The 16,150-nt window shown below is 37.1% G+C and overlaps 1 long non-coding RNA gene across 3 annotated transcripts in view; it reads left to right on the top strand.

The window, feature by feature from the left end:
- The window catches only part of LOC140622935 (uncharacterized), a 94,396-nt gene that overhangs the window by 49,823 nt on the left and 28,423 nt on the right, over positions 1-16,150 (top strand). For 2 of the 3 annotated variants that reach the window (XR_012022592.1, XR_012022590.1), the window contains one exon: positions 14,604-14,700. The exons of the other annotated variant lie outside the window; for it this stretch is intronic. This is a non-coding gene — a long non-coding RNA (uncharacterized lncRNA). The remainder of the gene's footprint in view (positions 1-14,603; positions 14,701-16,150) is intronic. 3 annotated transcript variants of the gene reach the window in all.

Consider the following 16,150-nt stretch of genomic DNA (forward strand, 5'->3'; position numbering starts at 1 on the left):
TAACAAATGGAGTTGTCAAGTCCTCTTATTTAAGAATCAGTTATTATTTATCTTGAAAACATATATGTAATTGGTTGTAGGTGATTGATTCTATAAGGGGGTGTGATTCTTTTCTGCCTACAATTTCTTAGCAGATTGCCTGTCATGTGCAGGACATTCTGGTTTAATGCTTATTCATTAGTAAATTTGTTTTCTTTCTCTACTACCCTTGTGAAGAGGATTTCTGGGTTAAGAGAGATTTTGTTTTTAATTATATTTGTTCAACAGATAGCAACTATTCTTTTCCTGATGGCTAATTGGAAATTAATCTACAGGGATACCTGGGTAGCTCTGTTGGTTGAGTACCTGACTCCTGATCTTAGCTCAGGTCATGATCTCAGGGTCCTGGGATTGAGCCCCACATAGACTCTGTATTCGATGGAGAGTTTGCTTGAAGATTCTCTCTCTCTCTCTCTCTCTCATAAGTAAATAAATCTTTTTAAGACAGAAATAAGAAAATTAATATACAGGGGTGCCTGGGTGGCTCAGTCAGTTAAGCATCTGCCTTTAGTTCAAGTTATGATTCCATGGGTCTTGGGATAGAGCCCCATATTGGGCTCCTTGCTCAGTGGATTGTCTTCTTGTCCCTCTCCCTATGCCCTCAGCAACCGCCCTCAACTTGTGTGCTCTCCCTCTCTCTCTCAAATAAATAATAAATAAAATATTTTTTAAAAAATTAATATACAAACATACTTTGTGGCAGAATGCAAAAGACATCCTGAAAAGATGTATGCCTATAGAAAAAGAGGTAAACTTACAATATAGTTAGTTTGAGGGTATTTTATCCGATATTATTTTTTTTCAGTTTACTTAATCGTTTTTTTTTTTATTGGAGCTCAATTTGCCAACATATAGCATAACACCCAGTGCTCATCCCATCAAGTGCCCCCCTCTTTATCCAATATTAGCAGCTGACATCTTCAATGCTGTATTTACTATTGTTGAACTAAAGTTTTTTAGACTAGCTTTTTTTCCCCCTCTGATTCTAAGTAAATACAGGTCAGACTTGACCTTACGTTGAGTTTTCTGTCCTGAAAACAAGATTACGATCCATAATATCAGCCAGTGAGAACTGTCCTGGAAGGTAAACATTTGTAAGATCTCTTGATGCATCATTCCAGACAACAAAATTTTCTCCACCTCTGTTAGGACCTTCTCAGGGTGATTGAGGTTCTTTCACAGTCCTAACAGAACCATAATCAACATCAGGATAGATTCTAGCATAAAATACGTCAAGACCCTGAGGGCCTTCTACCAGGCTTCAGCATGACTGTGTCAGAACATCTTGTCTTTTTAAGTTCACCCCTGCAATGGAGCATTAGGGAAGAGAAGCAGCTGTAAGGACTTCAGTAAAGAATTACAACCAAACAGCTCTTCCACGGATGCTAAAAGTCAGGGGGCTGAAAAACTCTTTGATATTCTCATCTTTCAAGGTTGCTTTGAAATAAAGTGCCCAGGAAATATTTCAGAGATTAGGACAATATAAAAGTCTTTCTTTTGCCCTGACAGCCCATTAAAAAGAGCTCAGAGTCCTATTTATTACTCCAAAATTACTCCATATACTATTTGTGGATTTTGCTAAGAAAGGTCCAAGACAATCCTCTAAATGCTGGCATAGTCCTGAGAAGCAGAAAATAAAGACTACCTAAAGTGAGCAAAATGAGAAAGCATCCACACAACAGAAATAACACCAAAGGTGTTAATGATAAGATCTCATTATCACTGAGAGGCTGACAACTTAAAAGTCCCAATAACAAGAGGAAGAGCAAAGGAAGCAGGAGAGAGCCCCTACCTCCTCACATGGAGATCAAGCAGGTAAGAAATTGTCCAAAAGAAAAAAGCATTATCAAGAATGAGTTCAAACAATGAGTTGTGAAAAGAGGTCAGCAAACCACAGATACAAAGACATAGTGAAGGGATGCTAGGAGCACCTTATAAGACTCACAAGAAAATAAAGTAGATGCACACTGACCAAGTCTGGCCTAGCCTGGACTGACCCATGCTCCTCATCAGCTCTCTGTTTGAGAAGGTTATGTTGGTAACAGTTAAATTCACTTTGTATATCATATCCAAAGTACATTATATTCGTTGAAACACTTAACTATTTAAATTTATTAGTCACATACCTCCCCAGAGAGGTATGATTGTTTATGTGGCTAATGGAAACCCAGAGCTGTGGTCTCAGCAGCTCACACTAGTATAGCTAGAGGCATCACAGGCAACCAGAATGCCTATCACTGGAAGTCCCTGAATGCAAAGAACTTCTTTGTTATCCCAGATAAATGGAATCCCAGATTATTTCCAACCTTACCTCAATCTTTCCCTCCCTCTGATATAAAAGTCAGCAAATTATGGTGGCATGTGAGCTAAATCCAGCCAGCTGACTGATTTTTGCAATCAAAATTTTATAATAACACAGCCACATCCATTTGTTAACATATTATCTGTGCCTGTTCTTTCACTACAATGGCAAAATTAAGTAGCTGCAACTATCAGTACACCTTCTCCATTATTTGAATCTCTTCTCTTCCTTGTCTTCCCTTCTTCTCATTTTAGAACTACTATCCAGCCATAGTCTTAACTCCAGAATGTGTCTGGCTCTCCATCTAATCAGTCCACAACCCAGCTGCCATTAGTGGTTCATTCTAGTTTTCCTTCAGAGTGTGGAGAATTTTTATTATTGTTGTTTTCACCTCACTGTATTTATTAAATTAAATACATTGCTCTGGATAATAAGTTAAAAAATACAGAGAAAACTCTTTTTATATAAGGAGTTAAAAACTTACCCCTTCCCACCATTCTAGCTCTTGAAATAATCAGTGTTAATATTTCAGTCCTTCCATACTTTTCTCTTTAAAATAAAACCTATTATACAATAAGGTTGGGAGGATAAAATACTTAATATTTAATATGCAGAGCAAACTCACTTTACTCAAGAAATATTTTTGAATACTTTTATGTTTCAAGCACTGTGCTAAGTGCTGAAAAATCAACTTAAAACTCTCTAGGGCAGGTGCCTGAATATCAAGCAATATCAACTGTTTCTTTTCATAGAGTAGTTTAAAAGCCCCATCATGCTTAATAAAGTTATGACAATTTGATTGCATGTACAAACTAGCTAAGCCAAGGATGGGTGACATTAGATACAAAGAAGCCTGATAAATAGTTGGAGGCAACCCATTCTCCAAATCTAGTAGGAAAATTAATTGAAAAGTCAGAATATAAAATTAAAGAATTGGGAGTTATTTTCTTATATTCTTTGATAGTCACTAGTGATTTTTAGCAATGGGTCTGGTTCTCTTCCTTCCAGCTTAGTAGGATCATAATCTTCCACATTCTTGAAGTTAGGTAGCATTGAGGCATTTTCATTGGAAATAGGAAGTTGGAAAGAGAAAAATTCAGTTAGCAGACCTACACTGGAATCAAGGCAGAAGGGCTTTTTTTTTTTTTTTTTTTTTTTTTTTTTTTTTTTTTTAAATTTTTTTTATTTATTTATGATAGTCACAGAGAGAGAGAGAGAGAGGCAGAGACACAGACAGAGGGAGAAGCAGGCTCCATGCACTGGGAGCCTGACGTGGGACTCGATCCCGGGTCTCCAGGATCGCGCCCTGGGCCAAAGGCAGGCGCCAAACCGCTGCGCCACCCAGGGATCCCCAGAAGGGCTTTTATTAAGGCAGAAAAAGGAGTGCTATAGTTGGGCATGTGGCCACTAGAAATCTTAAAATAATATAACTCAGTTCTGATAGGATGAGACATTGAGTGAGAGCAAAAGTCCAGTTTCTGGACTGTGTAATTGGGTGGAAGTGGATGATACCATTCACTGAGAGGAAATATTAGGGCATAGTTGAGCAGAAAGAAGACCCTGGTGAGTTTAATTTGAGACAAAATGTATTTAAGGAGCCATATAAAGATGTATAGGTATTGGTTACACAGATATGGGATGATGGAAAAACATCTAGTGAAAATATAGATTTGTAGTTCTTAGAAAACAAATAATAATTAAAGTCATAGGCTTGAAATAGTTCTTCCAAATAGACTTTAGAACAGCACTGTCCAATATAAATTTCTGTGATGATAGAAATGTTCTCTCTCTTCACAGCCCAATACAGTAGCCATCAGACATATGTGGCTTGAAATGTGGCTGCTGCAGCTGAGGAACTGAATTTTTAATTTTGTTAGTTTTGATTTATTTAAATTTAAATGACCATAGGTAGCTGTGTCCCCTTTGGACAACAAACCTATCAAATAAAAAGAGTAATAATGCAAGATCAGAGTCTCAAAAAACATTAAAAAGTATATTCCATATCAGTATACATATATGCACTCTATATATGTCTGTGTGTTAAAATGGAATAGTCTTAACTTTTGCTTCTAGCCAAGATGTAGTAACAGAAGCCATATATATCTTTCCAATTGAAACAACTAAAAAAGGCAAATCCATAAAACAATAGTTTTCAAAACTTTAGACATCAGACAACGAAAGGACAATAATCCCTGAAAAATGAAACAGGCAAGGTGAGCTTTATGCTTGCCCTGACTTAATGCTTGAATAAAGTCTCCAGGCTGTGATAAAAAAAAAAAGAGGGAACATAGGCAGGTTCTGGCTGACTTTCTTAATGAGACAGAGTTGGGAAGCCAAGGCACCTAAAATTCACAAACCAGGACACCAGAGATGATAGAACTGTTCAGAGAAACAGAAACAAAGGCAGAGACAGAGAGTAAGGCTACTCTGGAGATCTGCAGTGTCCCTTTTGAGTTTTAAGTAATCAGCACATGCATATGAAGAAACTATAGCTAAGGCCAGGATAAAAAAACTCAAAGAGGGCCAGAGAGAACAATCCTTTGGTCTCAGAGCCAGAAATAGTTCCTGTTCCCACTAGCTAGAATGGGAAACCTCATTCTGGATACCCAAGGCACCAGATAGAGTGTTTGAGAAAGTCTGGCCTCAGTAGTTGGGGAAAAAAAGTAGCCCGAGACTAATACCTCTTAATCATGGGAAATCCTGCCTCCCAGGGACATGTGGCAATATCTGAGGACATTGTTTGATCATCACATTGGAGAGATGTTACCTGTATAGAAAGACCAATGATACTGCTACACATATTACAATGCACAGAACAGCCCTCCAAATCAAAGAATTATCCACCCAAAATGTCAATAGTGACAAGATTAAGAAACTCTGCACTAGACTAAATGCTGCTCTCATCTTTACATAACAAAACTTAAAAGCAAGACCTTAAAGGATCAACTGTTTCTAAATAATTTAACTGCATTTTACAACAAAGCTCAAGAATATTTATAGGAATACACAAATATCTAGTGTCACAATTTAAAATTCACAATGTCTGATACCCAATCAAAGATTATCAGGAATGCAAGCAAACAGGAAAGTGGAATCCATAACAAAACAAATCAACTGAAACCAATGGAGAAATGACATAGGTAATAAATTAGATAAGGATATTAAAAGTTATTATAACTGAGTTCCATGTGTTCAAGAAGCTAGAAGAAAGATTAAATGTGGTAAGTGAAGACATGGAATATATAAAAATGACTCAAATAGAATTTCTAGAGATAAGAACTATAATGTCCAAGATAAAAAATACACTACATAGGATTAACACCAGATGAGCTATTGCAAAAGAAAATAGTAAACTTGAAGATATAGCAGTAAAAAATCCAAAATGAAATACAAAAAAGACAACAAAGGAGAAAAAGTCAACAAAGCAGGGGGTGGAGTTAGACAGAGGAGTAGAGGACCCTAAGTTTGTCTCCTCCCTTGAATATAACTAGATAGTTTTCAAATAATTCTGAACATCTAAGAAATCAATCAGAGTCTGAGAAAACAAATGTTGAAAGTCTACAAGTAGAAAAGAAACCACCATTTGGAAGGTAGAAGATGCAGACTTGAATCTGATGTGATATAGCTGAGCATATGGCAGAGGGGAGGAAACCTGCTTAAGGAGGCTACTGCAAAGTATTATAGGCAGAGGAGTACAAAATAGGAACCTTTAGAAGTCTGCTCTAATGGGGGATGTCCCAGATTTAAAAACGTTCAGGTGGTGAAGCAGGGTGGAATCCCAGAAGTGACAGTATAGCCTCAGGATCCCCAGGATCACAAGAAGAATGAGGAAACAAGAGTGATTGCTTTTCTGTGTGGACTCACTGAAGAGTGGGGAAGGGGAGAATTTTCAGCTCCAAGGCTAGAGAGCAAGGTGCAGCTACATTCTTCCTACTCATCTGTGCTGAAGGCCTTCAGGAAGTAAAACAGCTCCACATAGTGGAATCCAGAGCTGCTTATACTGAGCACTGCTGTGCACACTGGAGATGCATTTGCACTAGGGTAAGTCCACCTGAAAATCAGTGCACCAGCACCCCCGCCCCCAGAAGACCAGAACAAACAACCCACTCACATCAGGTGTACTGATCATAGAGGGCTGCAAAGCTTCAGATCTTAGGGATAACAATATATAGGTTTCTTTGTATTTTTATTCTTTTGTCTTTTAGTATTATTTTTCAGTTATCATCTCTTTTCAATTCTTTTTTTATTCTTTTAAATTTTTATTTATATATATATGTTCTTATACTTTTTACTTTTTATTTCCTTTCATTGTATTTTATACTATATATATAGCATATATATATATATATATATATATATATATATATACACACACACACATATATTAGTTTTTCTTTCTTTCTTATTTTGGGATATAGTTTCCTTTAACAGGCAAACCAAAACATGCCCAAGATCTAGTTTTGGTTTGGTTTGGCTTGGGGTTTTTTTTTGTTTTCTATTTTTTTCTGTTGTTGATATTGTTATTATTGTTTTTTCTCTTTCCTTCTTCTTTTCTGGACAAAATGACAAGATGGAGAAACTCACCCCAAAAGAAATAACAGGATGTAGTACTCACAGCCAGTGAGTTTAATCAATATGTATATAATCAATATGTATATAAGTAAGATGTGTGAACTAGAATTTAAAATAATGATTATAAAGATACTAGCTGGGCTTGAAAAAAGCATAGAAAATACCAGAGAATCACTTACTGAAGAGATAAAATGACTAAAATCTAGTCAGGCTAAAATTAAAAATGCTATTACTGAGATGTAGTCCCAAATGGAGTCTTTAAAAATTAGAACAAATGAGGCAGAAGAGGGAGCCAGTAATACAGAAAGATAAAATGGTAGAAAATAGAAGGCTGAAAAGAAGAGAAAAAGAAAACTACTAGATGACAAGGGGAGACTTAGAGAACTCAGCAATTCCATAAAGCAAATTAATGCCCAGATAGTAAGGATCCCAGAAGATGAAGAGCAATAGTGAAGGGCAGAAAGTTTATTTGAACAAATTAAAGCTGAAAATCTCCCTAATCTGGGGAAGGAAATAGGTATTCAAGTCCAGAAGGCACAGAGAATCCTCCTCAAAATCAATAAAAATAGGTCTACACCTCTACATATGATAATGAAGCTTCCAAATTTCAAACAGAAAGAGAAAGTCCTGAAAGCAACTTGGGACCAGAGGTCCTACCTATAAGAGTAGAAACATAAGGCTGGCAGCAGACCTGTCTACAGATATCTGGAAGGCTAGAAAGGACTGGCATGATATATTCAGTGTGCTAAATGGGAAAAATATATAGCCAAGAATACTTTATCCAGCAAGACTGTCATTCATAACAGAAGGAGAGATCAAGAGTTTCTAGGACAAACAAAAGCTAAAGGAATCTGTTAACACTAAACCAGCCCTGCAAGAAGTATTAAAGAGGATCCTTTGAATGGAGAGAGAGCCCAAAAGTAACAAAAACCAGAAAGGAATAGAGACAATCTACAGCAAAAACAAATTTACAGGTAATATAATGGCACCAAATCCATATCTTTCAATAATTAGTATGAATGTAAATGGACTAAATGCTCTAATCAAAAAACATAGGATATCATAATGGATAAAAACCAAAACCCATCATTATGCTGCTTATAAGAGACTCCATTTAAACCCAAAGACACCTCCAGATTGAAAATGAGGGGGTAGAAAAACCACTTACAATGCCAATGGACATCGAAAGAAAGCTGAAGTAGCAATCCTTACATCAGACAAACTAGATTTTAAACCAAAGACTGTAAAAAGAGATGAAGGAGGATATCATAATAAAAGGGTTTAACCAACAAGAAAATCTAACAATTATAAATATCTATGCCCCTAACATGGGATCAGCCAAATATATAAACCAACTATTAACAAAATTAAAGAAACTCATTGATAATATAATAATAGTAGGAGATCTTAATACCCCACACACAGCAAGGGACAGATCATTTAAGCAGAAGATCAACAAGGAAACAAGGGTGTTGAATGGCACACCAGGCCAGATGGACTTAACAGATATATACAGAACACTTCATCCTAAAGCAGCAGAACACACATTCTTTTCGAGTGCACATGGAACTTTCTCCAGAATAGATCATGTATTGGATCACATTCAAGTCTCAACCAGCACAAAAAGATTGAGATCATACCATATATATTTTCAGACCACAATGCTATGAAACTTGAATTCAACCACAAGAAAAAAAACTTGGAAGGCCCACAAATAAATGGAGGTTAAAGAACATCCTACTAAAGAATGAATAGGTCAACTAGGAAATTAAAAAGAATTTTTAAAATTCATGGAAGCAAATGAAAATGAAAACACAACAGTTCAAAACCTTTGGGCTGCAGCAAAGATGGCCCTAAGAGGAAAGTATAGCAATACAGGCCTTTCTCAAGAAACAAGAAAAGTTCAAATACACAACCTAACCTTATACCTAATGGAACTGAAAAAAAGCCTAAAACCAGCAGGTGAAGAGAAATAATAAAGATTAGAGCAGAAATCAATGACATAGAAATAAAAAATATGGTACACAGATCAATAAAAATAGGAGATAGTTCTTTAAAAGAATTAATAAGATTGATAAACCCCTAACAGGTCTTGTCAAAAAGAAGAGAGAAAGGACCCAAATAAATAAAATCATGAATGAAAGAGGAGTGATCACAAAAAACACCAAGAAATACAAATAATTATAAGGCTATATGATAAACAACAATATGCCAGCAAATTAGGCAACCTGAAAGAAATGGATAAATTCCTAGAAACATATAAACAAACAAAACAGAAAGAGGAAGAAATAGAAAACCTGAACAGACCATAACCAGCAAAAAAAAAAATTGAATCAGTAATAAAAAATCTCTTAACAAGTAAGAGTCCAGGGCCAGATGGCTTCCCACGGCAATTCTACCAAACATTTAAAGAAGAATTAATACCTTTTCTTTTGAAACTGTTCAAAAAAAAAAAATAGAAATGGAAGGAAAAGTTCCAAACTCATTCTATGAGGCCAGCATGACCTTGATCCCAAAACCAGACAAAGGGCACCAAAAAGGAGAATTACAGACCAATATCCCTAATGAACAGGGATGCAAAAATTCTCAGCAAAATACTAGCTAACAGGATCCAACTGTACATTAAAAGGATTATTCACCATGACCAAGTGAGATTTATTCCTGGGCTGCAGGGGTGGTTGGTTCAACATCTGCAAATCAATGGATGTGATACACCACATTAATAAAAGAAAAGACAAGAACCATATCATCCTCTCAATAGATGTAGAAAAGCATTTGAAAAAATACTCATCCTTTCTTGATAAAAACCCTGTGCCATATAGGTATAGAAGGAACATACTTCAATATCATAAAAGCTATATATGAAAGACCCACAGTAAATACCGACCTCAATGGGGAAACCTGAGAGCTTTTCCCCTAAGGTCAGGAACACAACAGGGATATCCACTCTGACCACTGTTGTTCAACATAGTACTGGAAGTTCTAGCCTCAGCAATCAAGCAACAAAAAGAAATAAGAGGTAGCCAAAATGGCAAAGAAGTCAAACTTACACTCTTTGCAGATGACATAATAATCTATGTAGAAAACCGAAAGGTTCGGCCTCAAAATTGCTAGAACTGTTACAGAAATTCAGCAAAGTCACAGGGTATAAAATTAATGCACAGAAGTCAGTTGCATTTCTATACACTAACAATGAGGCAGAAGCAAGAGAAATTAAGGAATCAACCCCATTTACAATTGTACCAAAAACCATATGATACCAAAAAACCAAAAATCTGTACTTTGAAAACTAAAGAATACTTACGTAAGAAATTGAGAAAGACACAAAAAAATAGAAAAACATTCCATACTCATGGATTAGAAGAACAAATATTGTGAAAAATGTCTATGCTACCCAGAGCAATCTACACATTCAATGAAATCTCTATCAAAATACCATCAACTTTTTTCACCATGCTAGAACAAACAGTCCTAAAATTTGTATGGAACCAGAAAAGACCCCAAATAGCCAAAGTAATGATGAAAAAGAAAACCAAAGCTGGAAGCACCACAATTCCAGACCTCAAGCTGTATTACAAAGCTGTAATAATCAAGACAGTATGGTACTGGCACAAAAACACACAGATCAATGGAACAGAATAGAGAACCTAGAAATGGACCCTCAACTCTATGGCCAATTAATATTTGACAAAACAGGAAAGAATATCCAATGGAAAAAGACAGTTTCTTCAACAAATGGTGTTGGGGAAACTGGACAGCCTCATGCAGAAGAATTAAACTGGATGACTTTGTTACACCATACACAATAGTAGATTAAAAATGGATGGAAGACCTAGTAAAGAATCCATCAAAATCCTAGCGGAGAACACAGGCAGCAACCTCTATGACCTCAGCCACAGCAACTTCTTGCTAGACACATCTTCAAAGGCAAGAGAAACTAAAGCAAAAATAAACTATTTGGACTTTATCTGTATGAAAAGCTTTTGCACAGCAAAGGAAACGGTCAAAAAAAACTAAAGGAAAATCTAGAGAATGGTCAAGAAGATATTGGCAAATGACTCATCAGATAAAAGGCTGATCCAAACCTATAAAGAATTTATCAAATTCAACACTCAAAAAACAAATAATCCAATCAAGAAATGGGCAGAAGACATGAACAGACATTTCTCAAAGAAGACATACAAATGGCCAACAGATACTTGAAAAAATACTTAGCATCAATTAGCATCAGGGATATACAAATCAAAACCACAATGAGATATCACCTCACACCAGTCAGAATGGCTATAATGAATAATTCAGGAAACAACAGATGTTGATGAGGGTGTGAAGAAAGGGGAACCTTCCTACACTTCTGGTAGGAATACAAAGTGGTGCAGCCACTCTGGGAAACAGTACAGAGTTTCCTCAAAAAGTAAAACTATGACCTAGCAATTGCACTACTAGGTATTTATCCAAAGATTTGAAGGGACACATGCACCCCAATGTTTATAGCAGCAATGTCCACAATAGTCAAGATACAGAAAAAGCCGAGTTGTCCATCAACAGATGAATGGATAAAGATATTGTATATATACTATATATATATATATATATATATATACTCAGCCATCAAAAAGAATGAAATCTTGCAATTTGCAATGACATGGATGGAACTAGAGTGTATTATACTAAGCGAAATAACTCAATCAGAAAAAGACAAATATTTCACTCATATGTGAAATTTAAGAAACAAAACAGATAAACGTAGGGGGAGGGAAGAAAAAATAAAATAAGAGGAAAACAGAGGAGGCAAACCAAAAGAGACTCTTAACTATAGAAAATAAACCGAGGGTTGCTGGAGCGGAGGTGGGTGGGGGATGGGGGAATTGTTTGATGGACTTTAAGGAGGGCACTTGATGTAGTGAGCACTGGGTTAATATGCAACTGATGAATTACTAAGTTCTATTTCTGAAACTAATACAGTATATGTTAAGTAAATTGAATTTAAATAAAAATTAGAAAGAATAAACAACAACAGAGCATCAGTGAGCTGTGGAACTCAAGCGGCCTAATATAAATGTAATTGGGAGTCCCTGAAGGATAGAAGAAAGGAAATAGACGGGAAAAATATTTGAAGAAATAAAGGTCAAAAACTTTCCATGTTTGATGAAAAGCTATAAACCAGGGATCCCTGGGTGGCGCAGCGGTTTGGCGCCTGCCTTTGGCCCAGGGCGCGATCCTGGGGACCTGGGATCGAGTCCCGCATCGGGCTCCCGGTGCATGGAGCCTGCTTCTCCCTCTGCCTGTGTCTCTGGCTCTCTCTCTCTTTCTCTCTGTATGACTATCATAAATAAAAAAAAATAAATAAATAAATAAAAAATAAAAAATAAAAAAATAAAAAAATAAAAAAAAAGCTATAAACCAATAGATCCAAGATATTTAATAAATCTCGACATGAAGAAATGCAATCATTGTTGTCTAAATTTTAATAGAAGCTCTAAGACTGTGGATGCCAGCTTCACTTACCAACCTATATGTCATGAGTTGAATTATGCCCCCCCCCAAAATATACTGAAGTCCTAACACTCAGTACCTATGAATATAAACTTATTTGGAAATAAAGTCTTTCAGATATATTTAGGTCATGATGAAGTCATACTCAGGACAGGCTCTAATTCAATATAACTGATGTCCTTATAAAAATAGAAACATAGAGACCCACAGAAAGAATGCCAAATGATGACAGAGGCAGAGATTGGAATGATGCATCTAAAAGCCAAGAAACTCCAAGCTTTGCTGGCAACACCAGGAACAGAGAAAGTCAAGGGACAGACTCTCCCCTACAGCCTTCAAAGAGGGTATAGACCTGCTAACACCTTGATTTTGGAATTCTGACTTCCAAAACTGTGAGAGAATAAGTTTCTGGTGGTTTAAGCCACCCAGATTATAGTAATTTTTCATGGCATCCCTAGGAAACTTATATACCATCTATGCAGAACCTGTATAGAATCAGCTAAAACTCAGCCCAACTCACTCCTGCTGCCTTGAGGGCATAAAAATGATGAAATTGAAAAGTGCAGAATTTTACTATTGCGTTCTGAATCTCACCCCTACCTTCCTTCACTTGATTTCTGATAAATAATTAATGCAGTGAGACTGCTTTCATGTCCTAGATGATCTATAATCTCTCTCATGTGACCTGCACAACCAGCCCAAAACCCACAATGCTAGACTACTAGGGCATTGGATCAAAATGACAAGGAACTAAAATTTCTAGGAAGACTTTCACTTTATTCTAGGTTCCTAAAAACATTGCCTTCAAGCACAGAAGGACTTGGCTGATGAAACTCCTAGGAGAAGTGTCAGTCACTCATGGAAAACAAAATTGTGCGTCAGGCAACACTGCTGTAACCAGATGCAGCGCTTAATTTTTTTTTTATATTTATTTATGATAGTCACAGAGAGAGAGAGAGAGGCAGAGACACAGGCAGAGGGAGAAGCAGGCTCCATGCACCGGGAGCCTGATGTGGGATTCGATCCCAGGTCTCCAGGATCACGCCCTGGGCCAAAGGCAGGCGCCAAACCGCTGCGCCACCCAGGGATCCCAGATGCAGCGTTTAGAGAATCACAGGAGAGCAGACCCAATTGGCCCCTGGCTGCCCCCTTAATACATGGTAATTCACACCAAGCTGTGCTGGAGTGTTTTAAAGCACAAAGACCCTTTAATTCTGAAAGGGAATTCAGTCAGATTCAGCAGTATGATGACAAAGACTTGGAGAACAGAGCATAAGCAGGAGCAAATACAGAAAGGTGGAGGGAGAGTGGCCAGGGAGGGAGGCGAATGAGGGAGTCCTACCCATTCCTGACAGCAACTTGGTTGCTTTAATTAGCTGCTCTTGCTCATGGATCTTTTGTTCCACACACATGCTCAGTGAGGCATCGGATCTCTCAGCTTCTATGTATGCGTGTTCTACGTGTTTGTGGGGTATGTGGTGGTGATGTATGGTACCTATTTGGGTAGGTGGTATTGTGTGCGGTGTATGCATGTGGGGGAGGGTGTTGTAGATGTATGTTGTGGTGGGGTCTGCTTGGGCAAGGAGAAGGGGGAAATGTGACTGAATGCCTGGCTCCAGGCTTCCCTAGGCTCAGGTGCAGCAAAACAAGCCTGGTATGTAGCTGCCGCATAAGCAATGACTTGGACTTGATCCACAGTCTGGACTATTTTTAGCAATGACGCGCCATGACTTTGCACTCTTCCCTGATATAATTGATGGCGGCAGGATCCCATTGGGAACAACAACTACAGCTAAAGACTCTTTGCTTTCCATCTAATAGTCCTTTTAAATGAACCATGAAACATTTTTAGACTTCCAAGACATTTCAAACATGCATATTTTCCGAAATTGTGTGTTTGAAAGGATAAGTGATTCAGTATATCAACACTAACTCAGTATGGGAACTTTTAACCAGTTCCTCCAATCACTTTAAAATCTGCAGAATAAGTAAACAAATGCTAACCCAGTGTAAAATCATGATTAGTCTTTGTCAGAGTCAATAAGGAAATGAAAATGGTGCCATAATTAGTATTAATTTATTAGCCTCTGGGCCCATTGTAAAGCTACTAGACAAGTAGCTATTAGATAAAACAAATAAATAATATTAGTATATCCCCTTTTTTTTTAAGATTTTATTTATTTATTTATGACAGACACAGAGAGAGAGGCAGAGACACAAGCAGAGGGAGAAGCAGACTCCATGTGGGGAGCCCGAGTGGGACTCGATCCCGGGTCTTCAGGATCACAACCGTACGTTGAAGGCAGGCGCTAAACCGCTGAGCCACCCAGGGATCCCAGTATATCCTTTTATAAAGGAACACAATATTGAAAATATTATAGGAATTCATGTCAAAATTACTAATAGATAACAGTTGCCCTAGCTACTTTGTCTATTTCCTCTTCAGAAATGTGAAAGGATTACAGGTAAGTTCAGGAATTCCTAGAATACCACATCAGGTGAAAAAGCAAGCCGGCACTTCAACTCCATGAACAATTAGAAAATACCTAAGAGAATTACAGATTAATCATGAAAACTAAAAGAGACCTAGAGCTCAAAGCTTTCTTTTTTTTTTTTTTTTTTTTTTTTTTTAAGATTTATTTGTCAATTAGAGAGAGAGTTTTAAGCAGACTCCATACTGAGCACGGAGCCCGATATGGGGCTCAATCTCAGGCCCCTGCAATCACAACCTGTGTGGAAACCAAGAGTCAGATGCTTAGCCAACTGTACCACCCAGCAGAAATAAAACTTTGATTTTAAAAGCAAGGAAACAAATTGCCTGGAAGACTAAATGACTTGCCCAAAACTCAAGATCACATCCTATGTAAGAAGCCTCTCTAGAATTAATTCAAATCTTCTGAATTCTGCCCAAAGTTCTTTATATCTCTTAGACTATCTTGGTACTCTTTATGCCTGACCCTACAGAATCTTCAGACTTTAGAAAATGCTTTGCCAGTAGAAATGGATGATGACCACTCCATGTTCCTATCAGTCCTCCTTGCTTGAACCCTCCCACTCAAGGCCTAACTGATGAATTGGCCTGCCCTGAAAGCTCTAGCAAAAAGAGGAAATTGACTCTGGGTGAAGAAAACTTAAGTATATAAATGAGAGCTAAGGGGAAAATTAATTTAATTTCATTTTTATTTTAAACATTTATTGATCTAGGCACTATGAATACAGAGTTGAATGGTACACAGTACCTTTTTTTAAACATCTTAATAGATAGTTGCATGTAGTAGATGCTACACCAGGATAGGTAATAAGTCCTAATCTGAGAAGCTCTTCTTACATAGAAGCTGATCTTCAAATAAGAGGTAAATGTAATCAAAGGACACAATTAACAGAGTGAAAGGCAACCTACAGAATGGGAGAAAATATTTGAATTATATACCTGAGAAAAGATTAATATTCACAACATCTAAAGAACTCTTACAGGGATACCCTGGTGACTCAATCAGTTAAGCATCTGACTCTTGATTTTGGCTTAGGTCATGATATCCAGGCTGTGAGATCAGCCCTGCATCAGGTTCTGCTCTCAGAGGGGAGTCTTCTTGAGATTTTCTCTCTCTTTCTCTCTTTCTACCCTTCCCCTCCCAATCTTTTTCTCTCTAATAAATAAATAAATCTCTCAAAAACCTACAACTTAGCAATAACAAATAAACCTATTAAAAATGTTAAGGACTTACACAGACATTTTTCCAA

The sequence above is a fragment of the Canis lupus genome, chromosome 32 (assembly GCF_048164855.1).
Source record: "Canis lupus baileyi chromosome 32, mCanLup2.hap1, whole genome shotgun sequence".
Classification (NCBI taxonomy): domain Eukaryota; kingdom Metazoa; phylum Chordata; class Mammalia; order Carnivora; family Canidae; genus Canis; species Canis lupus.